The sequence below is a fragment of the Myotis brandtii genome, unplaced genomic scaffold (assembly GCF_000412655.1).
Source record: "Myotis brandtii unplaced genomic scaffold, ASM41265v1 scaffold1882, whole genome shotgun sequence".
NCBI classification, from domain to species: Eukaryota; Metazoa; Chordata; class Mammalia; order Chiroptera; family Vespertilionidae; genus Myotis; species Myotis brandtii.
Window position 1 is genome coordinate 367797 of NW_005356994.1, and position 6643 is coordinate 374439.

The 6643-nt window shown below is 51.3% G+C and overlaps 1 long non-coding RNA gene across 1 annotated transcript; it reads right to left on the bottom strand.

Moving 5' to 3' along the window:
- Nucleotides 1-3988: 3988 nt before the first annotated feature.
- On the bottom strand, nt 3989-5031 carry LOC106725800. The gene is made up of 3 exons (XR_001361778.1): nt 5020-5031; nt 4156-4160; nt 3989-4100 (listed from the first exon to the last, which is right to left on the bottom strand). It is a non-coding gene; the product is annotated as an uncharacterized LOC106725800 (long non-coding RNA).
- Between the last annotated feature and the right edge of the window lie 1612 nt (nt 5032-6643).

Genomic DNA, 6643 nt, shown 5'->3' on the forward strand with positions numbered 1-6643 from the left:
TGTGAAAATCTTCCACTGTGCACAGAGCCTCCTATCTGCCCTGTGCAAATGGACTTTTGCTCAAATAAACTCTTAAAATATGTAATATGCCTCAGTTCTCTTTTAATAGTTCTGGTATCAGAAGAGGAACCAGGAGATCCGAAGCCCATGGGTGGGGACCTATGGCCGGTCCCTCTCAGACCCGGCCTTGCCGCTTTTCTGTCCTGAGCTTTCAGACTATCTGATCAGTTCTTTTCCTAGATGAGCCCCGAAACCAGCAGTCAAACTGAGGCCAGAAACCAGAACCGACTGGGGTTCTGGTGTGTTGACGTAAGAAATGTCCAAGCTTGTAGAGAATTTTTATGAGTTTCTTTGAGCCAAACTGACTGCATTGCCAGGAGCAAGATCTCAGATGCTTCTGAGAACCGCGGTTTGCATTTGAGACTGGAGGGAGCCAGGCCAGGCCTGTGCTTGGGCCCTAGAAGGGGGTCTGAGGGGCCTGTCCAAGGTGTGTTAACCTGTAAGCCACGTCAGGCATGGCTGCAGGCGGAGATGAGCCTCTTAGGAGAAAAGCGTGTGCCTGGCCTGCCTGCCCACCTTGACCTGTCCAAGGAGGAATTGGATCAGATCGCCCTGCGAGGGGCGTTTCCACAGGACCCCTTTCTCACCCACAGCTGGGTCTGACTTAGAAACCGGATCCGACCTAGAAGCAGGACCAGGCTGGGTCAGGCGGATCCTACCTAGAAACCCGACTGGGTGTGGGGTGGGAATGGGTTCAGCGTGAGGCCTCGGGTGAGTAACGTTTTGTTTGAAGGCTGAATAAGCAGATTCGCCTCCTCAAGGATAATCCTGAAACACAGCGCCCAATCCAGGAACCCTGGACATGTGAGACCCTGGAAATCTATGGAGGAGGAACAGTGATGTCTTAGGAGTTAGGAATGAGACAGGCATCCCTGCTCCTGCCTTTGAAGGCCCTGATCTGGCCTCGCTACAGTCACCTCAGGAAGGAAAATCCAGAGGCTCCAGGCCCCTCCCAGCACCTGAGATGGGACTCGAATCCCATGCTGAGTCCAGAACTGGGACAAAACATTCATGATGGGGAGCAACCCATTATTAAATCCCCAGACAAGGACAGACGGTGGGAAAAACCTGAGCAGAGGGGGAGCTTGACCAATGGGCTGCAAAGGGCTGGCCCACACTTAGAATGTTTAACATGCCTCCACTCCTATATATGTATGCACACATGTGGGTCTGTGTACATGTGGATACAGGTGGATATATGAACATTTGCATTCACAATACACGTGTGGGGGACGGGGGCCTTTCAGAGTACTCTGGATGTTCAGGGCCACTCTGAGCAAGGACACAGCGATTGTACTGTGCACATGCACAGGCTGCCTTTCTACAACCCAAAGACTGAGGCCACTACTCGGCAAGAAGCCTCTTTTGTCTGAGTTGGTATAAAGTGTGTTACTGACCAGCCAGTGCGAGGCTGCTGGGTGTGGCTCCCATGTTTGCTACTGCATTATCAATGGCTGCTATGTTTGTACAGCTTCTTTATAAGGCTACTTTGAAGAACTGTCTTGTCTAATAGCTTTGAAGAACTGTCTTGTCTAATAGCTACTTGGGCTGCAATAAAATCTCCCGTATATGCCTATGACTGCTCATATCTTCTTCGTCCAATACCAGGCGTCCATGAAGGCCCAGTGCCTGGCAGAGAAGGGCCTGAGCTCCCAGTGTGTGCATGCACTTTAAACAGTAGATAAACCCCCTTCCCTCTAAATCCACCACAGGCAATCCCCCCCCCCCGAGTCCCGCCTTTTACGTGATTGGGACACTTTATTAACCAAGTCCCCAACCAGCCTGGACTTCCGTCACTTCATCTCGGCCTGCATAACACATCACTAACAATTATACAAGGCTTGCAGTTCGATTACAAAGGGATGTGGAAGAAATCGAGTCTCTTAACCATTGGCAAATAAACAAAGAGACTTCCAGGGAGAGTCTGCAAATGCAGAGGGAACATTTCCCTTGTTCTGCTGTGTCTCTCAGTTTGCAATGTTTCATAGCTGCAAAGAGCAATACTTTCTCCTTCACTATTTACACTTCACGCCACTCGTGTTAATGAAAGTGCCACTTGGGAAACAGCCGCACGGCTGGCTGGCATGAGTCCGCTCGCTGGGCGCCTCCACGCTGAGGGACAGGCTGAGCGGCAGCGCAGATTCTGTTCTGCTGCCAGTTTCCTGGCTGTGCACTGGGGCCAATGACGGGCTGGTGAACCTTTTTGGTGAGTGAGATGCCAGTCATACCACGTATTTGCTTTTGAATCACATTCAATCGACTTCCCTCCATAGCAGAAGCATTTGGAAGGACGCAATTCAGAACTGCATTTATTTCGGGGCTAATGGGACTTGCTCCCTGGCTCCACCGGTTCCTGAAGTGAGTATTTTCTCAGGGGTGATCAGGATGCATGGATTCGACGGGTACCAATGGAATCAGAGCAAACACATGTGGGCAAACATTCGCTTCACTAGCTGAGATCCAAATGCTCTCAAACAGCGCCAAGCGCTTCTGCTTTAAGTTAAAAGCACATTTATTTCACATGAAGGCCACTGCCCTCTTTTTTCCTGAGAATCATTCAGAATACATAGCAATTGTAAAAGGGTAAATATTAGGGACATTTGTATGAATGGCTGGTCGTGGAGTTCTCAGTATGCTGAACACATGTGAACATGCCAAGGACACGGCCATCCGGGCTCCTGGCGCCCCTGGACAGGCCCTGCCCGCTGTCCCTGCAGGGACTGGGGTCGCTGAGGGCCTCAGGCCCCTGGAGGGGCTGTCCTGGGTAGGGCGTCCCTTCCTCCTCCACAGCCACCCAAGACCGCATTTCTGGTTGGTTTCACTTTCACTCTTTTTCTCAACTTTTAGAATCAAATTTTCTATCCATTGGTTTTCTCAGGTAACTTGTTAATAAATGGCAGGAGGACAGGAGGTATAGAGGGCGTGTTCAGCGCCCAGGAACCCACACCTAGAGGCATCCATGGCAGCAGAGAAGTCCCAGAAAGCCAGCTCTCCAGCCAGAGGCTCCACACAAGGGCTGCCCACCACCTAGGACTTCCAGACAATCGCGCCAGCTCCACTAACATCACCAACTGCCCTCCCCCTGCCAGCAGAGGGGGGCCTGCCTCCCACCTGTCCTGGGGCAGTGCCCACTGGGAGTGTTGGGGGCACTGGGGAGGCAGGCCTTCCTCCCTCCTGGGAGCCGCCCCGCAGCCCAGTGTCAGGGCAAGACTCAGTCGCATCACCTGGTGCCCCTCCCGGCCTCACCCCCACGCCCACCTCTCTCCAGGTAAATCTCAGGAGGCACCGTGCAGGCCACCCCGCACCAGCCCTGCCGCCTCTGCCTAGAGGACCCCCTGCTGATACTCCCATCCCTAACCCCTTCACCCCCCACCATCACCAGCCCCAAACCCACCTTCTCCCCACTTTGCCCAGGTAACTCCTCCCGCCTGCCTGCCCCCTGGACGGGACCCTCCGAGGCCCCCACTGCAGTCAGCACCGCGCCTGGTGGCAGAATCCCTAGCTTCTGTGTCTCTTACTAAAGGATAAACCGCTTGCATGAGAGAGCTTGCGGTTTAGCATTAAATCCCCACTAACTGTTGGGAAATTGTTGTCAAATAAAAATGTTATTAACAAATACCAGACCACTATTTGCCTCTCAGCTTCGTTATCTTCCACGGAGAACCATTTCCAGCTACACGAGCGGCCCAGGTTGCAACAGGATTTGCTTGATGGGAAATCGCTTTAAGTGTGACTTCGTCAGCACAAGTGTATTTTATAAAGTGAAAATGGCTTAGGTCTATATGTGCTTGCCCATATACTCAGTGCCTATTTACTTTATTTTTTTTATTTTTTTATTTTTTGCAGTGGCCACTGTGGGGAACCTTGGAGATTCCCAAACTTTTTTTTTTCTTTAATTGATTCTACAAAGAGGAAGGGGGGAGAGAAACGTTGGGGTCCAGCCCCAGCAGGTCCAGGGGTTCCCAAAGGTGTGGACGGAGTCGGCGAAGAAGGAACGACACGGGGACAGCGTTCAGATGACCAGCATAGCCAGCTTCTCCCTCAGTGCCTATTTAAAGCAAATCTCTGTTCACTTCATTTTCAGACAACGCTCACCTTTACTAAGATGGGCGCTGTGGGTCACCAGGGTATCGCATCCCCACGGCACCAGCTCCAGCCCCTGAGCACAGCCTCGTCGCTCTCCCCTGCGCTCAGCACACTGCTCGCTGCTCCTCACGTCGTCTCTGGGCGCATACATGACATTTTAAGGGAAAAACAATTAAAATAGCATTTTCCTAGATGAAATAAGCATCTGATGTTAAATCTTTCTGTCTGATTTAGCCTTGACTAAAGCTCTAATATTCCCAAAAACAACAGAATCCGACCTTCAAATCCCCCGATTCTAGAGCCGCTCTCACGGCTCTGCTTCCAGAAGACGCGCTCAGCAGTTTGTTCTGTGACAGGAGCTGCGCTGTGTTTGCTGTTGCTTTATTTCTTACTATCTTCTCTCACCCTTACTTTCGTGGGGGCCTTAAAACAGTCCCTCCTTCATCTCCCATGAAGCATTTGCCCAGGAGGGGCCTTGATCCTGTGTCATGGCTGATCGGAAGGGGCATCGAATCACGGAGGCCGTGCTCAGCTTCTAAGCACCCCAGACCCTCTCGTCACCCACAGGCCTCACCCTCGCAGGTGGTTCATGCTGGCGATGCTGGGATGCAGGAGTCTTGGTCCAGCTAACAAATCATGGCCCAGGAGTGGAAATTAGCCACGGCCACCAGGACTAGTGCACCAATAAATTCATGGACTTTGGAGTCACACGGGGCATGGGGCAGTTCCCCGTCAGTGATAACAGGTCCGGGTTCAGTGCATCTCAGGATACAGAGGTGGTTCTGACTGACCGTCAGCTCTGCTCGCCTGAAGAGATGCTCGATATAATGGCACTGAGCACCAGCATCGAGCTGGCTGCTCCCTCCCAGGCACTTGTCCTGTGACTCCCTTTTGATTTCACAACCCCGTGAGGTGGGTGTTACCACTGAACACGTTTTAGAGCTGCTCTTGACCAAGGTCACAACGTTAACCAATAGCAACAGTGGGTTTGAACAGGTCTCGCTTGCTGCGAAGCCTGTGCTGTCCTTGGTTCCTGTCAGAGACCCTGTTCTCGTTGAGTGACTCACAGAAGAGCAGTAACATGAGTTAATTTTTTGTCAATAAACTCCCCAGACATTCAAAAAACTGACATGTATGTATGTCACTCAGCAACAGAGGGGAAGTGCATATGGACCTGTTACCGCATGGCTGACCCTCGAGAAACTGAACTTCGCACAGACAGAAGCAGAGGGTGGCTGTCCTGGAGGCGGAGTGTGAGGAGCGGCTTACAACCGACAGCTTGTGATAAAATCGGGCGCTGAGGGGAAGGTTCTACAACTGTATTCTGGCACCACATACGTTTATAAAAGTCACTGAATCGTGCACTAACAATGCGTAAACTTCTTGCCATGTTTTAACAAAGCTATTACAAAGCACGAAACACACAGGATTCTTCAACTGTGGCTGCATATTTGAGCCCCCTGGGGACTTCTAAGAAATGCTCATGTCTGGGGCACACGATCCAATATTCGGGTTTAATACCCTTGGGATCTGGACATCAGGAGATTTTTAAAGTTTTCCAGGTGACTCAGATGTGTGCGCATGGTTGAGAACTACTGCAATGGACATTTGTGCTGCCTTGGCCATGGTGTGCTGACCTCACTGCTCCACTCTCTGCTAACGGATTCAGCAAGCCCCTGACCACTCACTGTCCCCAGCACGGTGCTGGCCACTGGAGCACAAACTAGGAGGACACCATCTCCACCGCCACGGAGGATGGACCAGGCGCAGAGACAACCCAATGGCCACAGTCCTGGAGCAGTTCCCTAACGGGAAGTACCAGGCTGGTGGAAGCACAAACACAAACGAATGGCCAAAGTCCTGGAGCAGTTCCCTAACGGGAAGGGAAGTACCAGGCTGGTGGAAGCACAAACACAAACGAATGGCCAGTTCTGAGCAACAAAAGAAAAGGTCAAGAAAGGCTTAAGAGAGTGAATCTTAATCCTGGGAGATTAGAAGGAGAGGACATAGCAGAGAAAATATACAAAGCAAACCATATGGGAGGAAAAGCAAGTGATTCAGAACAAATGAAAAATGGGGACAGAAAAAAAGAACATTGAGAGACAGACCTGTGAGGAGGGTGAAGTGAAGCTCAGGGTCTCAGAGGCCACGTGGACGGCGACATGGTCAGTGTGTCTGTGAGCGGGACCCCTGCAGCACCGACTGAGGCTGTTCATGCCGGCCAAGATGGGACAAGAACCAAGTTCACACACAAATCTGTCAGAATGGCTGTCGACAAATCAGCAAATGACAAGGGCAGGTAAAGGCCTGGGGCGGGGTGTATCCTGGAGGGGTCAATGGGGGGAATGGGGAGACCATCTGTAATACTTTTAACAATAAAGATAAAAAACAGAAAAACTTATGAAAGATAAGAAACAATACTTTGCAGACACCAGAGAGCAGGAAACAAAATGCGGGAATCCTGAGACGAAGACTAGGAGGTGCGATGACTAGGAGG